This window comes from Mchenga conophoros, linkage group LG6 (genome assembly GCF_057382185.1).
Source record: "Mchenga conophoros isolate Kocher_MC1m ecotype Shallow Benthic linkage group LG6, M_conophoros_male_GT1.1, whole genome shotgun sequence".
In the NCBI taxonomy this organism is placed as follows: Eukaryota; Metazoa; Chordata; class Actinopteri; order Cichliformes; family Cichlidae; genus Mchenga; species Mchenga conophoros.
Window position 1 is genome coordinate 1,101,256 of NC_140531.1, and position 15,536 is coordinate 1,116,791.

The window sequence follows — 15,536 nt, forward strand, 5'->3', positions numbered from 1 at the left end:
AAGATTTTTTTTTAACAGAACTTTATTGAACAAATGAACACACAAAGTGAAAGGTCATTTGAAAGAAGATATCTACCCCGTGATAACAGGGTTCTTGCTGATCGGCGTTGGCTTAGCCCTGGTTTATCGGAGAAATAAGAGAGTGGAACCGGCTGTTCAAACCCCCCCAAGGCTGCCCGCTGGAATCGAAATGGAACGAGGCGCGACCTCTCACAACGAACGTAATATGGTCAACACCTTGGAGACGCTTGCATCGGCTGTGAAGACTCAAAACAACACCATTGAGCGTATGAGGGGAAACATCAGAGAGAGGCCTGCTCAAAATGAGACCCTTGAGCGACAGTTGGAAAACATCGCGGAACGGATCACTGCAGTTGTGAGGTCTCAGAATCAAAAGACTGACAACACCTTGGAACAGACGTTTGATACCATCATGGGGAGGCTCGCGGCTCTCCAACTGGAGATCGAGAGGCCAGTGTCAGACTGTTAAAGACCAGCCTGAAAATTCTCCTGGGCTGCTCGCATGGAAATTAACAAAATCAACATGAACATTGCGGATCCCCATAACGGCGCCAGCTGCAGGCCCAAGGCTGGAGCCGAACAATCACTCCCTGATAACGACTGTGTTATGACTGTCCTTCCCATCCCATGCAAGGCCACCTGGGTTGGCTGGAAGACTGTTTACTTAGCCTGTCGGGGCGAAGGACACTGTCTCAGCTGAACTATGGACACGCACGCACATACATATACACTGATGTGCACACACTGATCCCCCCTCCCTTTCCAAAGGCCTTCGATGCTTGTCCCCTCCCGGGGAAGATAGCAGTCAACTGGACCAGCGCAGACATGCTGCAGGACCGGATGCGCTGTTTACACCGGCTCTCTCTCACCCTTTACCCGCCCCTGTTGCTTGTCTTGTGTTTCTATGGTGTATTGATAGTCATGTGCTTTTGTGCTGAGGTGTTTTTTCTGTTATCAAACTGTTCTCCCACTAGGAGCTCAGTCTGAGTGGAGTTTTTTTTCTCTTCCTCTTACCTCATGTTATGTATTTTCGTTGTTTTTTCCTATCAGCCTACCTTCTGACATGTCTGCCCAATGTGATGTTTGTGTAAAGTTGGTCAGAAGGTTCCTTTGTAAGTGCGCATGCGCCATTAGCGTGCTGCCTGCTGTAACCCTAATTTCCTTCGGGATTAATAAAGTGTTCTGATTCTGATTCTGATTCTGAAAAAGACATTTTTCAGCAGTAACACCATAACAGAATATCTCAGAAACCGTAGCAGCACAAACGCTAATTTTACCTGCACAAACCTGCACAAACGTAGCACTAAAAAAGTCGACCATTTTGGTCTGTTATGGAGCAGTCTGGGAGGATGGTGACCTTTGAACGACCTATATAATAAAGTTTAATATCTCAGAAACCGTAGCAGCACAAACGCTAATTTTACCTGCACAAACCTGCACAAACCTGCACAAATGTAGCACTAACCGCTCCGCCTATTTGCCTTTACTTTTTAAGTGGGTGGGGGGTCAGCTTCACTCTGCTCAGCGAGCTGTCGGCTTTCAGCCCCGACCGTGTTCGTGCCGTCGGTGAGAAAGTCACATCTCGCTGATTCTGATGTTTTGGCGGGTCTGAGCTTTGTGTTTACGTCTTTTGTGTTCCTGCTCTCATTTACTGTTTTAGCTGTTTGGTGGTTGTTGAAATTTTGTGAGGTTTAACCTGAGATTCTGGCATTTCGGGCAAAATAAATGTGTATTTAAAAATTCAGGATTTTAATAATTCGATATCACGTTATCCAAGCTAGAATCGATTTTAATGGATAAATCGATAATCAAGACCCACCCCTGGTGCTAACCACTTTACTGCTGTGCTGCCCAACTATTACTAGCACCAATTTCCCAGTCTCCTTGACTTTAGCAGTACCCTGAATTAACAACAAGTTGTTAAGGAAAATCTTGATTAAAAATGCAACCACCAGGCGAGCGTGTCTTTTGAAGTGAGGTTTATTAAAAAAGAAAAGAAAAACACTGCAGTGGAGAAAATGTTCAGGTTGATGGGTCTGTCTAGCACAGGCCCACCGCTGGAACGAGACAATTTAACTACACAGCAAAAGCATTGAACACCAAGTAGGCAAAGTCCTTTGTGTTACTCATGCATGAGGGAGACCGGACCGGAGCCAGATGTCGTTGCGCCCACTTGACCTCCGTCGGACTCTCAGCCAGGTTCCCTGTAGCACTCCTTTTATTGTAGTTACATGAATATGCATGGGTTCATTAACATGACGTTTCACATAGGTATACATGTGGACAAAGAATACCTTATCTGTGTGTGTGTGTGTGTGTGTGTGGGGTCAAGATGTGACCCTGTGAAGACTCCCCAAAGCTGGTGCCAGGAGTCCAGCGGTCCATCTAAGCAAAAGGCTCGTATACTTAACCAGATACAGAGTAGGTGTCCTCCTATACCATGAATCAGTAAGTGGAGATATGACCGCTCTCATGACCTTAAGGTGTGTGTGCATGCCAGAGCACTCTGGAAGGCACACAGAGTCTTTACGGTCTGCTAAGGATCAAACCTCTATCATTATGCAATCTTTTATAAAACTCTAAGCACATATGAGTAGATATTTCTAAGCATAAATGACAATCCATTATACAAACCTGACACAGGTCAAACAGCAAACAATTTCTGAAGAAGGACACCGCCCTGAACCATTTTATACCTCCCAGAACACAAACAAAGAACATTCCACAGCACATCATACATCTCTATACCTTCAGTCCAGCTCATCCTTGCGCCTCTCCCACTCTACTCTAAGAAAGGTTATGACCACCCGTCACCTCCCTAAGAGCAGGATGCTCTGGAGATCTTCAAGTTTACAATGCACCCTCTGTGAGGTGCAATAAAACCTGAGGCCCACTTGTGAGAACATTCCACATGTATGTATACAAAGAGGTGTCAGGAGTGATTTTGCTATACTAAAGTGATATGATTAAAATATGTGATCAATACATAAAATAAAGAAATTTCCAGCACAATGCCCACCCTTTGTGATAACAACCCCATTAAATCACATTAAAACAAACTGTTCCTAACTGCTGTATGTAACATCAACATCACTGCACACTCAAAAGAGATTTTACAATGTGCATCATTCTACAGTGTCAGTCTCAGACAATTCCATATCTTAATTTTCATCCTCACTCTCACTCATCACTGTCCCTATTTTCAGTCTGCAACAGGGGTAACTGACATTTAGGAGACTCATCTTCTCTGGTCAGTGCAGTCATGATCAACCTGTTCACTAGGGTGCGAAGGCACGGTATGAAACAACAGCCACAGCATGTAAGTATGGCAACAAATGTGGCCATGGACATCAACAAAGACACCACTATGGCTTTATATTTACCAAAATGATTAGTGAACCAATCATCCAAGGGATTATTTATGCCATAATCATCTGTATTTGGGTGGACAGCGTTCTCAACCCTTCCAGTGCCCTGGCTACAGAGCCATCCTGAGCCGTGTTATTAGGTATAAAAACACAGAGGATCCGCCATGGCACAAACACCCCCCCCCCCCCCCCCCCCCCCTCTCAGCCAAAAGCTCCCCCACAAAAGTAGCAGCGGTCACGGTCGCGGCCATCTCTCCACATCCTCCTCTGCGCCTCCTTCTTTCTCCATTCCCCTGCTGGCCTGCACCCCCACTTGCTACAGTAGTGTTAGTGCTGCATTGTGCAAGTCAGTGCTTTGCTTCTCTTCCTTAGCTGTTTTCTTCACTATCATGCCCATCACCTCGGCTCATCCTCTCCCCCCACATAGGATCACTTGACCTCGGCTTCTATGTCAGGTCTCAGTCCTTTGAAAATGCGTCCGCGGGCTTCATATTTACCGCAACTGCCCTGCGAACCTCCGAGCCCGTAGGTCTGTACTCCTGGCAGAAAATGAGCAACTGCTCTCCAAACTTTGCACCGGAAACAGTCGGGTCTGGCAGGAGAGAGGTGGCCTCTTTCACATCTGAAGCCGTCCACGGTCTGTGTACCAAAATGGGCCCAGCTGGCCCCGACACTTCAACCATTGGCATTTTTGGGGGGGTTCGCTCTTTCTTCTCCCTGGTTCTCAGAAAATAGTTTATTCAAAAAATCTGATGAGTTGGAATATTGATGTTATTATTAGCTAAAGCTTTCAGACCAGTGTATTGGTCCTTTAACTGATTGTTAATCATTACAGTGAGCTGATAAAGAATGTGTCCATGACCCTGCCATAAGAAAGACACTGGGCAACAATGGCCTACATGCTTCAAAGATGGAACCACTGCGGAGCAAAAGGAACATGAAGGCTCGTCTCGGTTTTACCAGAAAACATCTTGATGATCTCCAAGACTTTTGGAAAAACACTCTGGTGTAAAAGCAACACAGCATTTCAGAAGAGGAACATCACACCACAGTAACATATGTTGGTGTTAGTGTGATGGTCTGGGATTGTTTTGCTGAAAACCAAAATATAGACTTTGGAGTGGCCTAGTCAAAGTCCTGACACGACCGATTGAGATGCTGTGGCACGACCTTTAAAGGTGGTTTGTGCTCAAAAACCCTCCAATGTGGCTGGGTTACAACACTTCAAAGTTTAGTGGGTCAAAGTTCCTCCACGGTGCTGTAAAGACTCATTGTCACTGTTATTGCAAATGCTTGATTGCAGTTCTTGCTGCTTAGGGTGACACAGCCAGTTTTAAGGGGCAAAGACTTTTTCTTACCGCTGTATAAAAGACACACTGAAAGTAATCATGGTCACCGTGCTTTGTTCCTGGACTTACTGGACCCAGTTTATTTTCTGTTTCTGTTTTCTTGTGTACTTCACTACCCCTCTGCAGGTCTCCTCCTGAATACACTGACTCATGGACTTTTCTGTCAAGGTGTCTACTGATGATTGGCTGCTACACAATATCACACAGTTTGAAAGCCCTGGGTTCATCACTCCAGTCCTGTCCTCAGCTGTGAGACCCTATTGGCCTAAACTGTAATCATGATGTACATGCACCACTAATAGTGTAGTTCTTATGACTGAAAGGCACAGAGAAAATTAGTATGATGGTGCACTGCAGATCCCAAGACCTCTGTGTGTTAATAAACCAAATGTTATTGATGGGAACTTCTTAAAGTATTGTTTACATATTTAAAGATTCAGTTTGCAGTTTGACGGACATTTGACTAACAGGTATAATGCACAGATGGTAACCACACAATAGATATACACACAGGAGGGAGACTGAACCTAATCAACATGACAAAACAGGGGGAGCGCAAAACTGAACACACTGACATCAGACACCTTCAAAGTAAAACAGGAAATGCACAGACTGGACTCAGAGACACGGTACACAGAGAGAACAGAGGGAGCACAGAACCCAAACCCTAATAACTAAAAATACACTAGAACACAAGATCATAATAATAATAAACACAAAACATTGGGTCAGATGACCCAGGACCATGACACACTGCATGTGCACTGCTGAGAGTAGTAGTGATCTCTGTGCATGCAGCTACAAAACCTGAAACTCAGTTCAGTTCTGGTCCCTAAATGGTCCTCCCTGTTTTCTCTCGCTGTCTCTGAGGAAACCTCTGGCTCTGAGACCCAGGACCATCCCACTCATTCCAAATGAATGAACCCTCCAGCTATATCCCACAACCACAATACCACGTGTTCTTAAGCATTATTTGACCACTAAGCCTCACATTTGCAGTCATTTAAATATTGTCCACCCAAGACTCTGTGCTGTGAAAGGGAAGCTCTTACAAATTCATAAGCAATAAGGCCACTAAAACACCTGATGCGCCCACACCTTTAGTCACAAAGCTGAAGCTGTGCCTCTGCGTTAAATCCCTCATTTAACGCCAACAGAGGGTTTTCTTTTTCTGGTGGGGTCTCTTCTCACTGTTTCAGCTGCCAAGTGCTGGCATCAAGAACAGCTGGTGTCAGACATTCACCACGGTGAAAGGTCACCACTTCCTTGTCTTGAAAATGTCGGAGGAGGAGGACGGTAAGTGACGGAAGTGACGAGTAAGGTAAGCGACCCATGTTGTAGGTGACGTCAGACGCCGGAGAATTGGCGGAAAAAAAGCAAATGGTAGCATAGAGTTTAACAAAGGTTTTTCAAGCTTCAGTATTACCAAATATACTAATCAATTGTCATATAACTAACAACATCTGTTTTATCATCTCTAACACCCTGGAGGACAACGGGGAGAGTTTAGACGCTCTCCAAGATTACATCGACCGCTGTTTTCAAGATTTAGTAATGAAGAAGGCCCAGAGTGCATCCTCCGCGGCCAAAATTGAGACGCCGTCATCGAAGAGATGTCGCCCGGCAGACTCCCCCGGTACAACATCGCCTGCCGGCAAAGACATCGCAGAAATCCTGGAGTCAATCAACAAGCGATTGTCCAGTTTCGATGCGAGGCTGTCCCTGGTGGAGATCTTACACCGGGAATTTAAATCTCTGAGAGAATCCCTGGAATTCAGCCAGCAGCAGGTGGAAACGCTTGCCGCTGAAAATGCCACGCTACGGGAGTCGGTCAAATCTCTCACCGATAACGTGACCCAGCTAAACATTGAAAATAAACAAATAAAAGAGTCCGTTATCGATCTACAAGCCCGTATCATGAGATAATCTTGTGTTTTCTGGTATTCCAGAATCTGCCGGAGAGGACGCAGAGGCAACGGTGAAAAACTTCATCAAAATCCACCTGAAGCTGCCGGAGGACACCGTAAAGAACATCGACTTTGATAGAGTACATTGCTTGGGGGGCGTGAGGTCGCGGACCAGGAGACCACGGCCTATTGTGGCCAAATTCAGTCAATTCAAACAGAAGGAACAGGTGAAGAGTCGCGGCAGAGAGCTGAAAGGAACGGACTTCAGCGTGAACGACCAGTTCCCCAAAGAGATCCTGGAACGACGCAAGGTCCTGTTCCCAGTTCGACGTAGCTTCATCCAGAAAGGCTCCCGTGCTGTCATCGCCGTGGACCGGCTCTACGTGGACGGACAGCTGTACCGCGACCTCGGCACCACACCGTGGTTATATTGACTGCACTCCAGATAAGAACCCGCTACACTCTTTTCTTATTCATTCACACTCTCTCCTTTAACATGAGTTTAACCTAGTAATATCAATATGATGTCATAGCAGATATAACACCGTCACCCTCCGTCATTACTTTAATTGGAACGTTTCCGTTTCGTTTCTTTTTTTTTGTTGTCGCTCACAGTTCATGTGGTTTCTTTCTTTCTCTTGTCTTTCACTGCTGTGGTCACCTACTTCCCCACTCACCTACAAACAACACCCTCTATTTCTCCATATTTTCACACCACGATCACGCAAACACATCCGCTCAACGGCAGCACATTCACAACAGCCTCACAGCACGCACAGACTTGCAGGACACATAAGCAAGCCACGCTTGTTCATATTAGTGAATATTCACACACATAGTCAGACTTATGGAGTCTCTCACCACACTTCTTTTTCTCTTTCTATTTACAAACAAGGGATGTTTCCACACTCTCTCCACCTGTCTAAACGAAACACCCAGCGTACATCATTAGACATACACACACAATTATGGGCATGCTGAGGTTTGTAACATGGAATGTAAATGGAGCTGGCACCAGAGGAAAGAGGTTAAAGATATTTAACCAGCTTAAAAAACTACAGGCAGATGTTGTTTTATTACAAGAAACTCACAAACCTGTCACAGGTTTAAATGAACTTAAAACACCTGAGTTTCCTAACGTGTTTGCAGCCTGTTATAATTCTAGACAACGGGGAGTAGCAATTTTAATACATAAAAATGTTAATTTTACAGTACTCGATACAGTTATAGATCCAGAGGGTAGATTTCTAATTACTAAACTATCAATATTGAACAAAAAACTATGTATTGTAAGTATATATGGTCCAAATGTTGATGAACCCTCATTCTTCCACGGATTTTTTAGTGCACTCTCTGAACACCTTGATTGCACACTCATTCTTGGCGGTGACCTCAACCTTGGACTAAATGAAGACATGGATAGGCTCAACACAACAGGAACTCAGCGCAATTGGCAATCCACAAATATAATCAAACAGTATATGAGCGACTTTGGTCTTTGCGATGCATGGCGCTCCCTTCACCCCAACAGTAAGGAATATACTTTTTTCTCGCATGTTCATCACTCTTACTCTCGTCTGGATTATTTTTTGGTCAGCAGCTCACTGCTGTGTGACATTTCAGACACTGAGATTCATCCTATAGCTGTCAGCGATCATGCTCCTGTATCTTTAACACTAATGCACAAGAATAATACTACGCCAAGTAAAAACTGGAGATTTAATACATCACTGCTTAAAGATGAAGACTTTATTAAATATTTTAAAAAGGAATGGACTTCATATTTAGACTTTAATGACACTCCCGGAATATCTGCTTCTGTTCTATGGGAGGCAGGGAAAGCTGTGATGAGAGGTAAAATAATTTCTTTCTCATCACATAAAAAGAAAGAAGAAAACAAAAATATTCAGGAATTAGAAAAAACCATCAAATCACTAGAAGAAGCCTACGCGTGCGACCAAGATCAGGAAACATTGAACAAAATACGCAAAACAAAACTAGAATTAAATGAAACTATTAATAAAAAAACACAATTCCTTATACAAAGACTTCGCTTGCAGAATTTTGAACACAGTAACAAATCAGGTCGATTTCTAGCTAACCAGTTAAAAATAAATAAAGAAAAAACAACTATATGTGCTGCTAAAGATTTATCGGGGAACACAATATATGACCCTGGAAGAATAAACAACATTTTTAGGGATTTCTATGAAACTTTATACTCACCACAAATAAACCCATTTAAAAATGAAATTGATCTGTTTCTTGACAACGTAACTCTTCCAAAATTACTAGATAGTCAAGCAATGGAACTGGATTCGCCACTGACGCCAAGTGAACTCCAGGAAGCTCTGATAAGTATGCCCAATAATAAGGCTCCAGGTCCAGACGGCTTCCCTGCAGAATTCTACAAAGAATTCTGGAAAATTCTGGCACCAGTATTCCACAGAATGTTGCAGGAAATCGAGGAAGATGGCAGACTACCACCAAATATGAATTCTGCCAACATTAGTCTCCTGCTAAAACCAGGCAAAGACCCTTTATTTCCCTCAAGCTATCGTCCAATTTCTCTTTTAAATGTAGACCTTAAAATAATCTGCAAAGATCTCTCAAAGAGATTAGAGAAAATAACCCCCCTCTGACCAAACTGGTTTCATAAAAGGTCGGCACTCCTCAACAAACACTCGTAGATTACTTAATTTAATAGACTACTCATACAATAAAAACATCGAAACCATAATATTGTCTCTAGATGCAGAAAAAGCATTTGACAGAGTTAACTGGAAATTTTTATTCACAACTTTACACAAATTTGGTTTTGGAAACTCTTTCATAAACTGGATAAGAATATTATACAATTCCCCAACAGCTCGTATCAGAACAAATGACCAGACATCCTCCAGCTTCTGTCTCCTGAGGGGCACCAGACAGGGATGCCCACTCTCCCCTTCACTGTTTGCAATTTTTATCGAACCTCTAGCAGCAGCATTTAGACAGGCTACAACAATTAAGGGCATAAAATGTAAGAACATAGAACATAAAATCAGTCTCTATGCGGATGATGTGTTGCTTTTTCTGCAAAACACACAAACCAACCTCTCTGAGGTAATTACTTTAATAAACTGGTTTTCAAGAGTTTCAGATTATTCAATTAACTGGCCAAAATCTACAGTTCTCCCCATTAACTGCTCCTTCCATAACTCTTCCTCTGCCCCACTGCAATCCGGAAATATTAAATATTTAGGTATTAATGTTTCTCCTAAGCTTTCAGACTTAACTAAATTAAACCAAATCCCACTTCTAAAGATAGTAGAAGGCGATCTGACTAGATGGAAATCTTTACCCATATCACTCATGGGAAGGGTCGCCACTATAAAAATGATGATCTTGCCAAAAATAAATTACTTATTTTTGATGATCCCTAACAAACCATCACAAGATTGGTTCAGATCTCTGGATTCATATATTTCCAAATTCCTTTGGAAAGATAAACCCCCGCGTATTAGCTTAAAAACGCTACAAAGAACCAAGGATAGAGGAGGATTAGATCTGCCTAATTTTCACCAATACTTCTTAGCCAACAGGCTTCAGTTCATCTCAGAATGGTTAAAACATACCTTCTTAGTTGAGCCCTGGCTAGATGTTGAACAGGCACTATGCAAGGATCTAGAGATTTCAGACCTACCATTTATTAGCTCAAACATCAAAAGACATGAATGCTTTAAAAGTATCAACATCAGCTTCTCTCTGACAGCATGGTGGGAGTTTCTAAAAATAACGGAGTCTTCATTAATCCCATGCAAACGTACACCTATCTGGAATAACCCTGACATATTACAAAACAATAATATGATTAATTTCCCAGAATGGAGTTGTAAAGGAATTAAATACTTAGAACATATATTAGAGGGAACAGAATTTATTCCATTTGACAGACTAGTTGCACAATATGGGATCAACAAGACAAGATTTTTAGAATATCAACAAATTAAATCCATAGTAAAAAAGAAATTTAACCTCAGTCAAGTTGAATTACAAACACCACCAAGTGCGGCACATTTACTTACTCTTAAATCCCCCAAATTATTATCTAAAATATACAGAACACTTTCTAAATTAGATGAATCAATATCCCTTCCTATTGCAAAGTGGGAAGCAGATTTATCAGTCAACCTAGACCAAAACTTCTGGTCTCAGGTATGCTTAAAAACCTTTAAATTGATTAAAAATCCCAGTCTGCAATTAATACAATACAAAATACTTCATAGAGTGCACTATACAGGTCATCGGATGTTCAAGATGGGCTTTACATCTTCCAACAACTGCTCACACTGTCAAGGCAATTCACCGGACAATTATATCCACGCTCTTTGGTTCTGTCCACCAGTTCAGAAGTTTTGGCGCGAGATATGTGAAGACTTATCAAAGTGTCTGAAATGTAACATTCCAACTTCCCCCTTAGTGTGTTTACTGGGCAGCTTAGATAATGTCACTTCAGAAAAGAATATCGCCCATATGGTTTTCACTGCCCTATGCATAGCCAAGAAAACAGTCCTCATGAACTGGAAAAATAAAAATAATCTTAATTCTAACCAATATAGAAATTATCTATTAGATTACATTAGTCTTGATACAGCCTCTGCCACCACATCAGATCAATTGCTCTGGGCTCCTTTGATCAGCTCCATCACCTAGTGGGGGTGGGGGGTCATAGTTTGGTCCCGCCTTCACTGTTGTGATTGGTGTGGGGGTAGGGACAGGCTTAGGGCGTCGGGGGGTTCCCCGGAGGCGTCTTCCTTGGGGGGCTAAACCCGGGGTAGCGGTCATGTCCGGTTGGGGGCTCTGTTGGCTCTCAGGTGACTGTTTCCTCGTGGCTGCGTGCAGCGGGGCTAGGGGAGGGTCTGTGCTGATGGACGTGGGTTACTGACCTGGTAGCCTGTCTGCCCCTGGGTGGGTCCGGGATGGGCATGAGGTTCTGGGGGCGCTCCGTCTCTGGGCTGGGGCCCTGGCCGGGCCTCGGGGCCTTTGGTCCTGGTTTGTGTGTTGCTGGGGTTGTGGGCGGGTGGGTGCATGGGGGCCCATCCCTGGCGCAGGGTGCCGCCGGTGCGTCGAGCCACCTGGGGGGCTCTTCAACTGGTGGGGGAGATTGTCACACCTAGCAGGAGCTTTCCTCTCCCCAGGAACTCTCTGCAGGAGGGGGAGATACAGGAGAGGTGGAGGAAGATCTCAGCCTGGGCGTCTGTTGTCTCATGTAGTCTGGAAGATGAGTGGATGGTGGGGTGGGTGCAGTTTTCTCTGTGGTAGGGTTGGGTGGACTGTCCCGGGCTCTGTGGGGCCGGGGGGCGCTGCTGTGCTGGGCCCCGGTCTGGATGGGCCTGGGCCCCCTTTCCCTGGCGGGTCGCGGAGTATGGGAGTGCCTACTGGGGTCAGCGGGGGAGCTGGCCCCAGGGAGGGGTCACCTGCCCCTCGCTTCCTTCCCTCCCCATCTCCAGCTGCCTGCTGGAGCGGGGGGGGGCTAGGAGGAGTTGGCCGTCCGACTGCGGTCTGGAGTGTGGGGCCTCCCTGCTGCTGCGGAGTCGGGGCGGTCTGCCTCTCCCCACCGCAGGGAAAAGGGTAACACCACCTGGGTCTGGGTGCAGTTCCCCCCTGCAGGGGCAAGGGTACCTAGACCCGGTTTGTAGAGTACGCTTGGGGAGTGTGATCGTGTGTACAGCGTCTCTCTATGTCTGTCTCCACGTTGGTTGAGTGTGGAGTAAGTGCATATGAGAGCATGAGGGTGGGAATGGATGTTTGTGTCTGTGTGTGCCTGTATGTCTGTGTCTATATGTCAGGTTGGGTATCAGACGCCACCTCTCTGGGGACATCTCAGGCCCTCCAAGGTTTGGAGGCCTATCTCCACCCACCACCACTTCCCCTGCCAGTGGCGGACTCCCTCAGTTGTCGGTGCGTTGGTGGTTCTTTGTGTCTGGGGGTGGGCGTCCGGTGTGTACCCGGACGCCCACCCCCAGGGCCTGGAGCCTGGGGCTCGCTCGGGCCACTTCGGAGGTGGGGTGCCCCCGGCCTCTCGGCCTGGGGCTCGGTCACTCAGGCACAGCTGGCTGCCGGCGGAGCTCACGGGCGCGTCACTGCAACTCCCCCTGGCTTCTGCTCCGCGGCTGCTTAGTGAGCCCTCATCTGGGACTCTCCTCAGCTCTTTCTGGGACAGTGGCGCGGCTGCCCCTCTGTTGGTCTTCCTTGGTCTCTTGTGTTCTGGGGGCCTCTGGATGTCTGGAGTTTTGATCTCCTCCATACCTGCTTCATACCCTGGAGGACGGGGCTGTGGCCCCCCCACACTCCCTAGCAGATCGTTACATGGAGAAACCTTTGGAATGCAAGCATGCTGATCCACACAGGTGTGCACACAGGTGTACACACGGGTGTTCACAGACACAGACTACAGCTTTCTTGGCTGCTGCCTCAAAGCACATTGTGCGCTGTCTATCTTGCGTGCTGCACAATATCGTTTAATATTTAGTATCTACTGATATCTACTGCTAGCTAGTTTATTGTGATGGTGCCGTTTTTTTTATTATGTTGCTCTTTGTTGTTTGCTTTCTCTTCTGTTTTTTTTCTCCATACGGGTGACCCAGGAGTTTTGTTTTGTTTTTTTTGTTTGTTTTTTGGTTTTTTTTGTTTGTTTTTTTCTCTCTTCCCCCCCTTCTCACCGTCTCTTCTCCCCTTTGGTTTTCTTTCTCTCTCTCCCTCTCTTTCTTTCATTCTTTCTCCCTGTCCTATCCCCCAGTCATGTCTGTCCTGTTTGTAGGAACTGAAAATAAAATAAATACATAATTATAATAAAGGTCAATCAAATGGACCAATATGGCAAGGCCCTGATGATCCACTTGGTAAAATAAATCCGCTTGGCATCTTTCTTGGCCTTAAGACAACAATTCTGACGGCTAAAGATCCAAACGGGACACAAAAAAAAAAAAAAAAGAAAATGTCGGTGTTGACGTGCAACGTTCCCTCTAAGCTGCGCGCGTGCACAATTGTGCACTGCTAGCACGGTCTCTCTGATGCAGAACAGCTGATTGTTCTGTAAATAGTTTGAAATGCTTATTTAAAAACGCCTTGGCTGCATTTTTAGGTAAACAGCTGCAAAAAACTTTGTTGTTTGCATAACTCAGTTACTTTTTTGAAGAAGTAAGTATATAATTAATTGCCCAACACTGGTCATTATTTACTGTACTTGCAGACAGAGTTACAGACTCTCTCCCAGACCACAGACTCATAATACAGTCAGAGCTTTATATATATATAAAAGAAAAGAAAGTTGTGTTTTCAAAATTGGAGTTGAAGTTATTTTTCCTTCCAATAGTGTTAACATGCTGCACAGGTCATGAACAAGATTTTTTTAATTTTCATTGTAAGTGGGCAAAAGCAGGTAATTAAGAGTCGTCTAACATAAATGTAAACGCTGTAATTTGATTATTTTAATAAACATGTAATTTGGATGGATTGGATGCTGGCGTGACCACAGTGCGCACGTCTGCTGTTGCTCACAGTGATCCAAGGGACGCTCAGGGAGTTTGTGCGTTCGCTCAGACACATGAAACATTAGAGGGAACATTGTTGGCGTCCCAGCAGTTATCCCACCTGGAGGCCACTTTGGACCTTTCCTGTTTGGAAGATTGGAAGAACACTTACCGGCACTCTTTGAACTGCTTCAGTTCCCACCTGTCCACTCACTACCTCCTCCACCTGCCAGCAGTCTCCCCCCCCCCCCCCCCCCACACACACACACACTCACCCGCCATCACAAGTCACTCCCTCTCTCCCTCTCAGAGCTCCTGTGATCCCGTCAGCGTTGAAGTTCTTTCGCCAATAAAACTTATTTAACTGACTTTAGCTCAGAGTCTTATCTTTGAGTCCTCACCGTGACACATGGATACACATGGATCGTACAGTATATAGTATTGTCTTTAACAAATATCTAGCAATGCAATACACTAAGACAAAAAACAAATAATGCAGTTACTGTGGAACTTCAATATGCGGATGAGTTAGGATTCAATTCAATTTTATTTATATAGCGCCAAATCACAACAAAAGTCGCCTCAAGGCGCTTCATAGATACAGAGAAAACCCAACAATCATATGACCCCCTATGAGCAGCACTTTGGCGACAGTGGGAAGGAAAAACTCCATTTTATCAGGAAGAAACCTCCAACAGAACCAGGCTCAGGGAGGGGCGGGGCCATCTGCTGTGATTGGTTGGGGTGAGAGAAGGAAGACATGCTGTGGAAGAGAGACAGACGTTAATAACAGATATGATTCAATGCAGAGAGGTCTGTTAACACATAGTGAGTGAGAAAGGTGACTGGAAAGGAAAAACTCAATGCATCATGGGAATCCCCGGCAGCCTACGTCTATTGCAGCATAACTAAGGGAGGATTCAGGGTCACCTGGTCCAGCCCTAACTATATGCTTTAGCAAAAAGGAAAGTTTTAAGCCTAATCTTAAAAGTAGAGATAGTGTCTGTCTCCTGAATCCAAACTGGAAGCTGGTTCCACAGAAGAGGGGCCTGAAAACTGAAGGCTCTGCCTCCCATTCTACTTTTAAATACTCTAGGAACAACAAGTAGGCCTGCAGAGCGAGAGCAAAGTGCTCTAATAGGGTGATATGGTACTACAAGGTCATTAAGATAAGATGGGGCCTGATTATTTAAGACCTTGTATGTGAGGAGCAGGATTTTGAATTCTGGATTTTACAGGAAGCCAATGAAGGGAAGCCAAAACAGGAGAAATCTGCTCTCTCTTTCTAGTCCCTGTCAGGACTCTTGCTGCAGCATTTTGGATCAGCTGAAGGCTTTTCAGTGAGTTTTTAGGACATCCTGATAATAATGAATTACA